Source organism: Neodiprion fabricii, chromosome 7, assembly GCF_021155785.1.
Source record: "Neodiprion fabricii isolate iyNeoFabr1 chromosome 7, iyNeoFabr1.1, whole genome shotgun sequence".
In the NCBI taxonomy this organism is placed as follows: domain Eukaryota; kingdom Metazoa; phylum Arthropoda; class Insecta; order Hymenoptera; family Diprionidae; genus Neodiprion; species Neodiprion fabricii.
The window spans coordinates 2,484,005-2,500,796 of NC_060245.1; the positions used below are offsets into that span (position 1 = coordinate 2,484,005).

General features: G+C 40.7%; 1 long non-coding RNA gene across 1 annotated transcript; it reads left to right on the top strand.

Annotated features, from left to right (window-relative positions):
• The first annotated feature begins 6,489 nt into the window (after window positions 1-6,489).
• Window positions 6,490-7,184, top strand: LOC124186622. The gene is made up of 3 exons (XR_006871703.1): window positions 6,490-6,609; window positions 6,860-6,947; window positions 7,112-7,184. It is a non-coding gene; the product is annotated as an uncharacterized LOC124186622 (long non-coding RNA).
• Window positions 7,185-16,792: the final 9,608 nt, after the last annotated feature.

Consider the following 16,792-nt stretch of genomic DNA (forward strand, 5'->3'; position numbering starts at 1 on the left):
GGTTGAAAATGTATAGAGCCAGTACATCCTTAAAGTAATGAAATCTAATTTCAGACGATTTTTTTCAATGCACCTAAAATTTGTTTCGGGTCACTTAAAAGACGTTCCACGTTCCTGAAGAGTGAAAAGTCACTGATGATATTTGAAAATATGATTATTTGTTGCAGGAATTCGCACCTTATTTCAGTAATTTAACGCTAAAATAACGATATCCAAAACATATGTTCAAGTACGTCGGAGAAAAATATTTAAACCGCTCAAATAACGACGAACATTTCGAACCACTCGTGTCCTCGACTTGAAAATTGTTGCCACGGACCTGTTTGTTTATTTTATAAATATAATATATCAGCACCGAACTCGCCCTGCTTGTACAGGCTTGCCCACATCGATCTCAGACACAAAACCGACACACACACACACACACGTTCAGGTTCCTTTCTCGTAGGGCACGTGGGGGTGTTTTGACCGAGATTAAATCCGAGTTGGATTCGTTCCGGTCGCGCGGTCAGTGTTCATTGAAATTTGTTTCGGCTCGTTGCAGTTAAGTGTTTTTTTCTTCCCTCGCTCCCTGCCGTTATCCCCATCTCATCCCTTTTTAATGCACCGAAAGAGAGAGAAAGACCTGGAGAGAGAGAGAGAGGGAAGTGAGATACCAAGCACAGGAAACCTTTGAGCCAACAGCGTACCCTGACTCGTATGAAAACGCCCAGTGCCGTCCACTTTGACAAAGGGAAAATTATGAAGCGGTAATTCCGAGCCGTATATGCGCACACGTACGACTCCACATCCCCCGATGACACTTTCTTTGTGCTTCGGACACAGCCGAAAGGCTTAAACCCCCGAATGGGCGAGAGACCTTAACGTACGACTGGGAGTCAAAGGCCAAAAGTGATCTGGGTCAGCGTGGAGTGAATTTCGAGGGAATAATGAGGCTGACGGCTCATGGATCCCGAGAAGTGAAACCAAGAAACGGCCGAGGGGAAAAGGGCAAACATGTGTCGCGTGTACCGAGGTTGAATCAACGCGTCGTCCTCTGGTTTCAATTTTCCTCGAGTTTCTACGAATGCCCGGAGTGTCCATCCTCCGGAGATGGCTCGGCACACATTTCGCTTCTTGTCTTTTCATCTCTTCTTTCGCCAGCCGACAGAGACGCAAAGACGACGAATGAGTGACTGACTGACTGACTGACTCACCGAGTGACTCTGGGAGTCGTTGTGTAAGCGGCATTGCGGTGCAGGCTTCATTTGCAGATGGAATAAAGATGAGGAAACCGCTGGCAAACATCGGATAGCTCTCGGCTTTATGCGGCTCCCTCGTTCTCCAGGAACTTACTCGGGAAAGCACGAGTGATATCCTGTTAACTAACCATTCAAGTTGAAACGGCGTTTACTCTTCTTCGGTTCACCAGACCAAACCTCTTACCTTGCTTGTCACTGATGGTACAGGAAATGCTTCCATCTCCTGATGCATCTCGGGATTCTGATTCCTCCGTCTTCAACTTCGGTTTAAACTCACTGGCTTACGGGTTCGAGTAGTACGTATGAGGCATTCCGTATCAAATCAGCACCCCCTTAGATTCTGATCGATTTTTAGTACGATGTTCTTACCGAAGTGATAGAGTCTCGGGGAAATTTTTTCAGATTTTCTTCAGCTGCTGGTGAAATTTATACAAAATCGCAAAACCAATTACGAAAAAGATAATTTTTTTTATATCTGAATAATTTACACTGATTCTATGATTCGAAATATGATTTTCGAGCAATACACGATAATGAAAGTATTTAGGGCTTTCGGGTTGGAATTGTTTTTTGCCTTTTAGTTTTTTTATACATGTTGATCTAAATAGATTGCAGAATCACTCGATTTTCATGATTCCGCGATCAGTTTATATCCGGGAATGGAAGATGGAAAAAAAAACTCCAATTCCTACATGGCGAAAGTTAAACACGTGCAAAAAAAAATCATAAGTATTGAAATCCATTATCGATTGGTGCTTAAAAATCACATTTCAAATCATAGAATCTTTATGAATTTTTAATGATTTTTTAAAACTGCGTTTTCGATTTTTTTCACTTTTCACTCGTGGCCAAAAAATCTGAAAATCATTCCGAGACCCTTCTAGATCGGTATGAATATCATGCCAAAAAATGATCAGAGTCAAAGAGGATGAGGTATATGGGCTGTTGATTTGACGTGGAATGCCCCGTATATATACAAAGACTGCAACTGTACACGCACAACTTTTCAACCACCTCGGTGGCAGCTTTGCTGATATTATCAGATGGCCTATCTCGTTTGCTATCTGTCGCGATTCGTTCAGAGAGTTTTCTTCTTCCTCTTCAGTTGCGCAGGCCTTTTACACTCCGGCGCAATGAAAGATTCGAGCCTTTTACCGAGTACGCTTTGCGTCATGAGAAGGACCGGGGGCAAATTCGGAGGCCTTAGGGAAGAACGTGATTATGCTTATTCGAAGTCGATTTCTCTTCTCCCTGGTATCCTCTAGCACCTGCTCTTCATCCCTTCAACTACTTTTCGAATATCGTGGAAGCTGCGATCGTTCACCAAACTCTCAAACTCGGAGCTAAATAAGTGGGTAGATGGGGAATCAAATTTGTTGCGTGCTCTCAGTTCAGTTTTGATCTTCCACGAACCTCGGAACCTTGGTAATTCGGGCGAATCCGAGAAATTGGAAAGACGCGGTATGGAGAGTTTGGGGTGCGGATATAGGTATACCATGATGTCCAGTGGTACTGGAAATATCCTTGAATTTTGCTTGTCTTTCAAAAGTCCTGGATACTATCCTCGAATTTTTCTCGAATCCTGGAAATATTCTAGTTTGAATTTCCTTGATTAACCTAAAAATGTCTTGGAAATGTCCTTGAATTTTGCTTGTTTTTCGCAAGTCCTGGAAACTATCTTCGAATTTTTCTTCTGTCCTGCGAGTATTCCAATTTTAATTTCCTTAAATTTTGCTTGTCCTTCAAAAGTTCTGGAAACTATCTTTGAATTTTTCGTTTGCCCTGGATATATTCCATCTTTAATGTCCTTGAATTACCTAAAAGTACCTTGGAAATGTCCTCGAGTTTGTTACGAATTTTTTACTGGACACCGTGTAAATATGCCAAGTAATGAATTGAAGTGAGAGAATAACGGAAAGGCGCTTTTCCCTTGAGAGGTGGAAACGCATGAAATCACACCGGAAAAAGCACACCAGACGAGAAGGTGAGACAGAAGAGCAAACAACAACAACAACAACAACAACAACATCAGCAGCAGCAGCATCGGAGCCCAACAACCTTTCGTAAAAGTGACTCAGACGTGCAGGTCTGTATAGATGTAAAGAAAGGTTGCGGTTGGGATATTTTAACCGAGATTGGAGGGTTGGCTGTTGTGTGGAATCGAGGCGAGTTCCTCCTGCTCCTCTTGGGTATTAAATTCAAAGCGTTCGACTTTTGAGAGCCGCACCCCCACCAGAGGCGGAGGTGGAGGTGGAGGCAGCGGCGCAGCAGCTCTCTTTGAATCTTTGAGCTCCCCGATGCAGGAAAGCATCGTTTACCGTTTATCGTTCACGGTTCATCTTTCATCCTCGCCGATGCTGCTTGTAACAGTTCCGGGTGGTAACCTTACACATGTTAACTCGGAACCCTGCAGTGTATAATAAAATCGCTCTTACTCCGTGGAACAGCGATTTCATATTTTCATGACCGGTCCCTGGAGATCGATGCATAATTGGGGTACAGCTCGATACGTGGGTGTTTCAAAAATAAGGGCATCGAACTTCAGGGAATTTTCGGACCGATCCTCTTGCAACGTATTTTTTACTAGCCTGAAGTTAGCATAAAAAAAAAGCGGCCGGAAAAAGCGATTTTTCAAGAATTTTTCACACAAAGACATTTGAATTTATTCATATAAAAATTTATATACATATTGGGGTAAGATTGAAGTTTATTATGATACCTTTTACGTGTAAAAATAACGATTTTTAAAGATGCTACAACCGATATCCGGGAGCACCTTTAAAAAAAGGCAACTTGCGACGAATGAGATATCTCTGGACTGGATCATCCGAAATGAAAAAACAAAAAAAGGCATAGTTGATACAAGGTGTTATCTGGTCTTTGAACGAAGGAACAAGCGAAATAATAATTTTTATCAAAACGGCGGCTTATCAGAGGAAAAAATTCAGCCTCGTGTATTTTTGACATTTCAAATCGAACCATAGAAAGAAACTTACAAGCTGCGGGAAAAAGATTCGCTATGTTATTTTTGAGTGGTCGTTGGTTTCTCAGTTGCGAGAGTAAATTACCGTCTTATCTTCGAAGCGAGCAACTTTGCTGCCGGAATTCGAGGCTGAGGTACACTTCTTATTCCATTTCTCGAATTCGATTCATTCGTTTTATCCGGCAAGAGACGGGGAAAAATTCTTTCCCCCGCCCTCACGGAGGACGAGGGTGAAAACGACGATACAAAAGTAATCATTGCAGGTAGCCTGATTTATAAAAAGGAATTTCCCCTAGTGGTGGGCGATAATTCCACACCTTCTTCTCACCCTTCCTTTCCCGGCTTATCACGGCAATAAGGGAAAGCCGACAGATTGATTGAGAAAAGAAAGAAAAAAAAAAATAAAAAAAAATAAAAAAGTAGAAAGCAAAGAGGGATTCCGAGTAATTTCAATTCCCGCAGACGAAGGGAAAGTTATCCGTGTACCGTATCTTCGAGCACGTTGCGTGTCAGAGGTTGTCCGCCAGCGTGCCAGAGTTGTAATTTTCGTAAGCCCCTGAGGGGATTCCGAGGAATAACGAAACCTGTGTCGTTGACTGAGGATATACAAAGACTGATAAATGACCCTGGGTAATTTTTCGTAACAGTTTTCGTAGCAGTTTCACGTATTGTTAACCAAGCAACTGACCACGCCGGTAAAGGAAGTTGTTCGTAACCACCAACTATCGCTTGCAAAACGTTGGTAACATAGTTGAGATAATTCCGATCAAGAAATTCGTACGCCGAAATTAGACGACGGAAAAATTAACGTCAGTCAAGTACATGAACGTGTATCGTTTATATTTCTGTGAATACATCGAATCTTCTACAGACGACAGTGGCATCTCTAAGACGCTCAATTGATTTTTACAAAGTTTCTTACGTAGTCAACTTTGAGCTCAAATATTCGAGGAATTGTTTTCAATTTACAGAATTATTTTTTATTTTTTAATTCGAAAAATTATATTGGGAATTTGTTGTCATTCTCTTGGTTCGACGCATCGAATGAAGGATCAGTTCTTTGATTCGATAACTGGAGAAATTTAATTGAGAATTAATTTTACTTCTTCAAAGAGCAAATTTGCATTGTTGCAATTACTTTCAATTTTTTTTTTATAGCGAATGAGGTGAGGCTGCTGGACGTCCCAAAAAAGTAAAAAAACTCGCGAAAATACTACAAATTATTGACCTTTTTTGGTTATATCTGGATCCTCAGTTCTGAAATTACAAGAAAATAAATTTGTAGTGTCTAACCGTCTAGCAATTGGTTTTAGTCATCGAGAAATTCTGAATTTAAGGGAAATAATAGGGTCAATGATTGGGCTACAAGTGTCAATAACTGGTGTCACTTTGTTCGATCAGTTTATTTCCACCTTACTCATCTGTGAAAATTAGAAAGAAAAACCGGTTACTGAAGTAAAAGCAGTCTGCGACAGTCATACATATTCGTGTATTAAATTTTCATTCCACCGTGTAATTTCAGGTATTGGCGAATTCGATTATCGACTCTCCGCGTCGGGTGTTGTTTGTTGTTGTTTGTGCGGCCGACCTTCGCTTAGGTAAGTGCGTAGCTGCTTCGTTGACAGGTTCCATTCACAATCAGTCCTTTGCGGGCAACCAGCTACGACGCGTTAAGTGCGAACGGGCTTGGAATCGAGTGTAACTATCACGTTGCAGATTTTTAGCTTTCCGAAGCTTGTCGAACAGGCTAGCAACATATTGAAATTCCTCTCGGGTAAACTTTTGACTCGTCACAAGCGTCTTGTGACAAGAAAACACTCCGATAATCTTCCGTTGCGGTTTTCTTTCTAATATTCTGAAAAACGGGTCTTGCGGAAGGTGAGCTTCGTTTGACAACGAGTTCGTAAAGCAATTGTAACGTGTTTATCAGTGAGTGGTTCATTGAGGTGTCGTTCTTTTTGTATAAAAATAAATTATCGGTTCGTTAACGGAATACGGAAGTGTTATTATTCACGAATGTGAAACTGTGTCGTTACAATGCGTTACAACAAGCGCGACGACTCGTGCGTCTTACCTCTCGAAACAAGTAACCATCCTTGGTGCGCGTTCGTCACTTCAGAGGTTTGTCTTTCGGTTGAACTTTATCGCTGTTCGGTCTTCGATTATGTTCTGTAATAATGATCGCCGATTTTCAATAGAGCGTGAATTTATTTTGAACACGGAATACTAACAAAATGTTATCTCTTGTCTGACTACAGGGAAGTACCACGTTTCACAGTGTGATTGACCTAATTTAGCAACGATCCGAAAGAGTCGGCTCGATCGATTGATCTCTGGAAATAAAGTGAAAACTGGACCATCCCTTGGAGTGGAGAAAAGTGGAAGGTGAGTAATAAATACGATTCTTGATCACATTGTCGCTTTTGGTCGTAAATAGTGGTAGCTATTCGGTACTTGTGCCTGTTTCACCAACTTTCTGTTATTCGTTTATGCAGTTAGTTTATTAATACAACGGAAACCGCTGAAATGTTGTGAAAAAAAAACAAAAATTATTTTGAAACACACAGTTTGTAGGGACATGAAATGTGATCCAAGTATGTTCAATGAGTAATATTCCGTTACATTCTTATCACAGTGTAAAAAGTGCGACGCTTCACCATTCGACCTGATCGTGAGATGCTACGCGAACTACTACATTTCAAGTGTGGAGCAACCTAAAGGAGGTAAGAATACTAATTTCAATAACCGTTTGATTGTTCGAGGTGGTACATTTGAAGCATAATTTCAATCCTTGCGTAATCTGTAAACAACGGTGATAATTAATTCGAGAACTGACAATGCAGCTTTGTACACGAATTAATTCGGGCGTCCTTTTTTGCTTTTCCAGATTTAAGCAGAGACATCCGAGCAACTTCTCCATTACTCGGCAACGTCGGTGAGTTTGCACGTATTTAGGTTACGGGTATTTCCCTGGTATTCCCCTGTCACGTGGCGTGGCGGTAACAATAATTGTTACGCAAATCTTGGATTTCTTAGCTGCATGGATAGGCTCATTAGCGATCGCAACGTGCTTGACTTTTAGTTGGATAATTTTCGTTTCGCAATTTAATTAACCGTAGCTCACTTGAAGTTACAAATTTTACACGTTGCTAAAAGTGGAATGAGCATCGCGACAGGTAACCATCGCTTACTCGGCACTCGCGAGATCGAATTGTGTTTCGCAACTGATGTACTAATCCACGTTTGAATTTACCGACGATGTCCTTTAAGCGGTGGGTTCACCTGAGGTTTTAACGTATTCGAATATTCACATTATTGTTATATCGATCAAATTCCAAAGTCTGGCATAACGTAACGTAATCAAATTGCATCTTATATTATACGTCATTTTCAATATTTTAACACTCAACAAGTATCCATCAAATGCTTTTTTGTTCTTAGCTCGCTTAGAAAAATGCTAATTGGCATACAGGATGTTTTTAATCAATTTTACAAAAGGTTGATGTACCGAAAGTCTGCCAACATTTGCTAAAATAATACATACGATATTAGGGTTTGCGGGAAACAACCGCGATACTGTATTCTGAGTAGGCAGACTACGATACAAAAACATTTTGCTCCCAACAGGTAAACAACGAAAATGTAAGTCAGTGACCACGGCGCGAATGACGAAGAATGACGTGTGTTGGAAAGAATGGAGAATCGTTTAGATCGAATATAGGTAACCGGGTAGGTAGGCGAACGTTTTCGGATCCGTCGCGGGGTTTGTGCGTGTGTGTGTGCGTCTCTCTTTTCCGTTGGGAAACAGGCAAGGGTAGGAAGGTCGCGATGTACCGCGATGTTGCTAACTTTTGTAATCCACAGCGTCGAACGATCACGGAAATTTTGTTCCCAAAAGAATCGGTATTCGAGTCTCTCGACCGTTTCTAAGCGTTTGAATAATAACGAGATAGAATTTTCCATTTCTTGGCACCCTGCAACCATTTTTCCATTGTTGTTCAATTCAATCATTCAGTGATCACCGATCGTTATTCCATTCGATTGATTTCTGTGATCGTCCGAATGGGCAAAACGCATCTCTCGACCATCCATCGCGTTCCGTGGTACGCTGGATGGCGAGATGCTGAGCTCGAAGACTTCGCGTCGAAGAGGAACGCCGACCGTCACGCCACACAATAATGGTAATGCATGCCCTCCAACCTCCCTCCCGGACTTGACCCGCATCTCGGAAGAACAATCCGCATCGCGACGCGTCGGATTCGAAAAGACGCGGATGCGGATTGGCTTTCTGCAGAATTTTGCGACAAGTCCTAGATATTTAAGGTATTTTTACAGGTAAATCGGTCGCGCCCTTTTGCGCGATTATTAATAATCAGGGTGGCGACAAACCGGGAGAACCGGAAGTAGTCGGAGAATTTTTTCCATCGGATAAAGTCGTGGAATTATGACGAAACATTGGAAAGAACGCACTTTTCTATAAATTGTTTTCAAACTTCAGCCGTGCTTTGTAAATTTAGCCAAGCTAACTGCCGGAAATAGAATTGTACAATTTCTTATTGTTCGTGTGAGACAAAGCAATATTATTCACGTTTTTTAGATCCAAATTAATATATTCAAGATGTACATTGTACAACTTCCGGAGCTGTGAGATCGTAAAAGCTGTTCAACAATATTCAAGTTTCGTGGGAAAACGTCAGGGAGTTCTGTATTTTTTCACGGGAAAAGTCAGGGAATTTGATTTGAGCACAATCGGTGCCATCCTGCAAACGATCCAATGATCCAGTGATCGAGGGATCGGTGGGATCCGGTAATCGACTCCATCCGGTGGTTAAGGTGTCCAAGGTGATCCCAGTGATCGAGTGATCGAGTGATCAGTCCGGGAGGTAACGACAGATTTCGTTGCACAATTTTCACGAGCTTCATTTTTTTTGTCCGAGTTATCCGTGTTACATACAACAGAGTAGCACGAACGTCTTCCAACGCGCCCCCACGACGAGGGGTGGTACACAACGGTTACAATTACTACAGAAAGTGAGGAAAAAAATGCATGGCGGAATATGTGAAACTTATCGTAGGCATTAATTGAAACGTAAGAAGCTCAGAAAATGTCATGTTTCGTCTAAATTCCACGACACAACTCCTCTTCCACCCTTATAAGTGATGGAAAAAAATATTTAAAAAGTGCTCACCCTCAAGGATAAAATTGATTACAACGCTTCTTTTTATAGTAACAAACGCAAACATAACAGTCCTAGATACAATAGGACAGTTCGGAAAAGGGTTTCTTTTAGATTTCGCTCTTCTGCGAGATTCTTGCACTCTTTTACTAAAAAATAGCTTACATAAAAGGGCTGGACTGGAAAATTTTTTTTACAACTAGCTCATGGACGTTGACATTTCGAAAAGGACTATTTTCGGAAATTTCAAAATTGAGATGTCCTTAAATCTTTCGGTGACTATGTTTCGCATGACGAAACAACAATTTTCATGAAACCTGAGATGCGTGCGATTTTTTTTAGTACCGAAACATCTACGTTGAAATTTGCGAAAACCAATTTTTCATAATTTTCAAATATTGCAGCACATTTCAAGATAGATTTTTCGGTACAACGAAAAACCGCCCGAATCTCAAGTTTTGTAAAAACTTTTGTTTTGTTCAACAAAACATAGCCACCGAAGGATTCGAGGATATCTCAATTTTGAAATGCCCGAAAATAGCCTTTTGCGAAATTTAAACGTGGTTCGGGCAGCAGTGACAAATTTTTTCTCAATCCATCTTTTTCACGTGAACGATTTTTTAAATGAGAAAGTGCAAGAATATCGGAGTGAAACAAAATATACAAAAAGGCCTTTTCGAACGGTTTTATTCTATTTTATCGGTGGAAGATTGTTACTTTTTTGTTTTTTACCATAAAAAGAAGCATTGTAATCAATTTCATCCTTGCGGGCGGGAATTTTGTAATTATTTTTTTCCGCCTACTTATGTGGGTAGAAGACGATATCGACGGTTGCGTAGAATGAACGGCTATCTCGAGGTTTGCTTGAAAAATCAGCCATCTCGAGTAAAGTTCAAAGACACGGCTATTTTGCGTTTAAAATTTTTTGGCTGCAAATTGAGTTGGTAATACTGTCGGTCTGAATACGAAATTCGACAGCGCCTCTCAAAATTCATGCAAGCTCCGTTTTGTGAATGTAGGTATTATATGTTCATCTACATAATTATAAAGCAGAAATGAAAGCATCAAGCATCAGGCGTATGTTGAGATAAAATTAAAGATTATTATTTCGGCATAATGACATTAAATTGGTAATGACATTAAATAACATGAAATGATAACCTTTAATTTCATCTCAACCTAACGCCTAGTGCTTTATACTTTCATATCTGTGTTATAATTTTGTAGATAACCATATAATACGTACATTCACAAAACGGAGCTTGTATGAATTTTGTGAGGCGCTGACGAATTTCGTATTCAGCCTGTCAGTGCTACCAACTTGAGTTGCGGCTAAAAAATTGCAAACGCGAAATACCCGGTTTTTCAACGACAATTCGAGATAGACGGTTTTTCTACGCAACCGTCGATATTCTCTAAGCTTCTTATGTTTCAATTAATGCCTACGATAAGTTTCGCGTATTCGGCAATACGTTTATTTTTTTAAATCTATTTTGCTGTAATTGTAACCCTGTCGCAACCTCCCGCCGTGAGGGTGATTTAACAGACGTTCGTATTAATATTATATGTTACACATTTAACTTAAAAAAGATGAAGCTTACGGAAATGACCCGAAAATCTTTGACGCTGCCTCCGGGACTAATCGAGTGATCGAGTGATCCAGTGGCCCAAAAATGGATGATCCGGTGACCCGAGTGATCTGAGTTTCGATTCGAGTGAGCCAGTTGAATCGAGTGATCGAGTGATCTAGTGATCGAGCAGCGTGGTGAGAGACTTTTAAAACCGGGAAAAGTCAGGGAAATATGATCGACCAAATGGAGAAACGTACTTTTTTTTCATATAAATCGTTATCAATCTTTAACTATGCTTCATAAATTCAGTTAAACCGATCATCGGAAATGGAATCGTTCAATTTCTAATTATTCGTGTCAAACGAAGCAATGCTACGTGTTTTTTAGATCGAAATTAATATATTCAAGGTGCACAACCTCCCGAGCTGTGAGGTCGTGAAAGCTGCTCAACAATATCAAAGTTTCGTGGGAAAATGTCAGGGAATTCGAAATTTTGTGACGTGAAAAGTGAGGGAAAAGTCGAGGAATTATACTCGAGCAAAATTGTCGCCACCCTGATAATGCGAATCGAACGATCGCGCTTTCTGCTTAGCGATTTCGTAAACGGTATATGAAAAAGTAAAGAACTCTCGATGTGTTAAGTCTGTAGCTTTTCGATCAATTTTTTTTACTCTTTGGTTTTGAGAGAAAGCGCGGCGTTTCCAAGTGGACGGCCAATTCATGGGGATAAAAATCGCCGAGTGTGTAGTGATAGTGAAGAATCTTGGCGTAAGTATTCATGAAGTATATATGTGAAATATACAGAAACACTCGTTCAACTGATCGCATTATTTTCTGTTTCAGAGCAACAAAACCAATTTTTCAACAAATGCTCTGAGAACTATAGAATGTTCAGATGAAAAAGATATTCATCGATACAATTAATAATCGAAGCGACGAATATCAAAGCGAATATCATGTTGGACTCGACCCATTTTCTGTCAGTTTATGGACTTGTGTGATTGTGCCAACCATACCTTCGTCTATTTCAGGTAATAAAACTTCTGCTTGTTTCACGTAACCATTCCTTTATCCGATCCAGCTAATCGAACCTTTATTTGTTTCAGCTAACCGAACTTTTCATCTTGTCGGGAATACATATTCTCAAACTCGTAATTCCTAACAATTGACACGGACACTGCCGTAAATGTATAATGTATAAAATGAACAGACACGAGTAATTATAATCTGGGCCAGTTGACGATAAATTTCTGGACAATTTTGTGTTCGGGGATCAGCGGACAGAGTCGCAATCTAACCAGGTAATATGAATAGAAGTAGAAAAAAGAAACCTCGATCATCTTTAAATTTTTTTTAATTACTTTACTGACAACGATTGCCCGAGGTTCATCGGGGTTTGTTGCAACATGGACTCAGACATTGGTAACAATCGAGTCTCACCTAATTTCCAAAAAAGTTTTTACAAGTAGTATTTTTGTGTAGAAAGGTCTGGGTTTTCCGCTGCAAATAGACTGCATTTTTAAAAAACCACGCAAATCTAACGTCAGTTGAGAAATCATTTTCATATCTCAGCTGCATCTTCTTTCACGTTTGAAGATACATGTTATTATATTCGGTTAACGGTACGAGTTATGCATTAAACATATGTACAGACATTACATAAGGTGCGCATAAGAACAACTGTATATCATCATCCTTTGATTAACTTCTTCGACTATGTTTCTCACCCTTTGCATGTTTACCCTGCATCTATTTAGATAGCATTATTTTTGTCGATCCGATGGAGTTAGATTGACCCTGCTGAATTTGGCCCAAATGAATTTGCGTATTTGAAAAGTATCGGCGTCCAGACGGACTCGTGTGAAAATTTCAGTCTGTTCCCGTTCGTTATTCCACGGGCATAATAATGTTCGACTCTACCTTCTCTGGGTACACGCGATGAGCTATGGTGACATCAGTTTTTGTCTTGCTTGCCGATTTTAGTCGCGCGTGCAAGGTTGGACGCAGAGAGCACTGCCTGACGGTTAATTTATCTCGTCCATTTTCGATTACGAAAAGTCCCGTATGGCTATCGGTCTTTACGTATCTTCGGTCAACGGCCTGTGTCAGCGTTGGGATACGATGTTGCTTAATGGCCGTTTTATCTTGGCTCTTCCTTACCTACCGAGCATCAAATTGCGACGCACACATGCCCCTTCATCGAGCCTTGCCGTTTAATTAATTAGCGCTGGATATGGATGGATGAATGGATGGATGGGGGAAATTTTGATACCGGGTCGACAGGGTGTAGCTCGATCTCTCGGCCCTAAAACTTCTCTCTGCTTCGTATCAAGATGTTAACTCAGCTCCTCCGCGTACTAGCATTACTTATACACATCGGTGTGCCGGTGTGCAAAATGTAAATACATGGGGGAATTACCTACCCTTTGGTGGTGGGAGATGCCGGGTTTGGTAGCCGGTACAAGTTAGAATACCGTAACGAACTAGGCGTTGCAGAATAAATAGAGCAGCTTCGTGAGCTTACGAAGTGAACAAACGGGCAGCAATGTTAAAAGATGATGAAAAACGCTCGGATGGCAATTCCCGTTTGAATTTTCAAGCCCGAAAGAGGACTGCCTTTACAATAACGTCGATTGTCGCAGCAGCATCATTCGTTTCTTTACTTCAAGTTTCGCTACCAATGAAATCGGAACTTGTCGCTTTGGGAACTTTTCAAATTCGGAATTTCACCACGCCCAAAAATTTAATATTACCTCCGGCTATCGCGTCTGACACGTAACGTGGAGAGACTCGTCGTTGACGGTGTTTTTCCACGAGTGGTAAAACTCGCTGCCGCACAACGGCGGCGATTTCTGGCCATTCGTGACTTCGGAAACGGGGGTGGAGGACAAAGCACTCGGTCACGGGTCGGCGACGAGACGGTTTGAGCAAGAGGGCCGAGGGCTATTTCACCCCGGCGCTCTTTTGCCTCCTCTCGTCGCCGATCGAGATTAGCCGCGTAAATATACTTCGCTTCCTGTTCCCGGTCCGCCTTCCACTCTCCCTCTCGACCTTCCGACCGCCTTTCAAACCCTCTCGCACAGATTGGCTAATTTTCTTGCCGTTCGTTCGTTCGTGGCTGGCGTGAAAAAACCCTGAAAATCGATAAGTCTCGCAGTTTTTTTGGCAATTTTGGAAAAGAAAAATAGAACGCTAGCCGGAAAAACAGTGTTTCAGAAAAATCTCGATCTATCGGTCTGTTCAAAAAACTCCCGCGACGATCCAGAAAACGCATGAGTAAAAAAATTGGAAAGCTGAATGTATTGGAAGTAAAATTCTGAAGTACGATAAATTTATCCATTTTTTTTCTTAAATAAATATATATAAACTGGAGAAAAACGTGATCTTTTATTTAGAAAAATTAATACAGAGGAAAAATTTGCTTACGTTTGTCGGTAAAACATCGAAAATCGATTTATTTCCGGCAGAACCGGAACGTTCCAGTTAAACGGAATATGGAAATTTTTCACGCTCATCATTCGATTGTAAAATCCTGTAAGTTTCAAATTTTTTTACTCAGCCGTTTCCAAGATCATCGCGGGAGTTTTTTTGGACAGACCGATAGATCGAGATTTTTCTAAAAACCTGTTCTTCAGATTTTAAAAGTACATAAACGCGAGGATTCGCTGAAACTAGAAACTAGAAACCAATAATTTTCTCATGTCACCGAAAGTGACGAACGGTAAAAGCTTATCGAGATGATCGAAAACACAATCCACGTGGATTGATTCGATCTGCAAACCGGATATCCGGTCGACTCGAGCCTCTAGGTAGGGTTTTTAATTAAACCGATGAAATCACGTAGTTCGGAGTTTGATCGGCCGTGCACACATCCGATTTCCGCAGCTGCGGATCGGTTTTAAAGTTAGTCGCCGAAGTTCCTCGACTTCCGGAAGTCCTTTCCGAACCCCCCCCCCCCCAACCGTTCGCCCTTCTCATCCTTTCATCCGCCGCGTTACGCGAGATTCCTGGAGTAGCAAGTAACTCGATCATGACCGGAAGATGAAAGAAGAGAAAATAAAAAATTATATAAAGAAGAAAAAAAAGAAAAACGAGTCTAGTTGTTCAATTACGCGAGGCTTTGAGAGCCAGGAAGCTTGCGGGTTTCTCTTTCAGTTTCACACCGTCGTACTTATTTCAATACTTTATAATATTTTCGTTTCGCTCAATCTTTTCTCTCCTTTCAATTAATTTTCCTTCGTTCTACCTTGTACAACGAAATGTCGGAAATTTAAATTAATCTTGAATATCTCGCTTTTCGCGAGCGAGCATTTTTACCTCCGAATTTACAAACGCGGCGCATTTTAGGCAGTCGCGGTCACGCTAACGACGGAGACATTGAAAAGCGGAGGGAAAAAAAAATAAATAAATAAATTAAAAAAAAAATAAAATAAAACAAAATAAAAGTAAAAGGCGAATGGCGATGGCACTCCCGGTCATTTGCAGCCGGTATTCAGAGGGCGTCGTTACTCAGTGTTTATACGCCAGCTCGCTACGATATTTATTCGTATAAAAATAAATGGCTCAAGCTGTTTCGCTCCTTGGTAAGTATACCTCGTTTTTAGCGGGGTCAGAGTCTTAAATTCCAAAAAAATTCGTCCTCGTCTTCTTCGTCTCGTTTCGATCCTCGTCAAAAAACCGTAAATCACACGTCGCCTCGCCTCGAGACCGAGAGGAAATATCAGAAATCAATCGACAGCGTTTAACCTCATTAAATCGAAACAGAAGAGATAAAATTTCTCAATCATTTTTATAATCACCTAACCACGATATTCCGGCAATATTCACGAATCGACTGCAGTTTGTTATCGAGTTTCGTTTAATTGGCGAATCGGAATCACGTTGGACGAATACCAATGCGTACCCACAGGAATTATTGTTACTATTATTATTATTGTTGTTGTTGCTGTTGTTTTTTTTTTGTCATTATTATCATGACTATTATTATTGTTGTTATCAACATCGTTATTATTCACCCGTCCGAATGACGAGCGTATGTCAAAAATCGTGTCCATCTCCTCGCTTGCAGAGAGAGGCCACCGAACGGGGAGGCGAAATAGTTGGGAAATTGAAAAACGAATTGAGCGGAGGGAGAAAATAAACTGTCCGGAGGATGAGAGAAAAATTTACCTCTGAAACTGACGCCGATTATATATTTCACCGTCGAGTGGTGTAAGCGTAGAAAAACGATAGGCAAATAGAAAAAAAATATTGTATCCTTTTTTTTTTTTTTTCTTTTTGACAAAAAGGTGTCAGTTTTGAACATGAGTGTAACTTAAAATTGAACGAAACAATTTTTTTTATACACTTTTGTTAATTGATGAGATACTAGCGAAGATTTGACTTAACGGTGGACATTATAAAAGCATGAGAATGTTATGGAAAATCGATATTACCGATCTGCAAAGAGAAAAATGAATTTGAAAAACATGTTTTCACGTCGTGTCGAAAATTGCAACGTGTTGCAGATAATTTAGGGTGAAAAGAAAATTCCTCTTTTTAAAAGCGGAGTCGTAGGGAAAAATTGATTTTCGTATCGAAAAATTGCATCCGCCTGCGAAACATCAGGTTCGTGACTTTATAACGGACAATAATTTCAATGGGGGGTTAACGATGCAGTTGCGTCACGGAACTGCGGGATACGGGTTGAAATCTCGTTCGTTTCGCCATTTTCACCAGGCAGGCAGACGGCCAGGCTGTGACGAACTTGTGACGCGGTCGTGCGATATATTGATTTTCGCAAATTAATTTTGCGGAAAACTGCATCACGCTGCTGCTGAT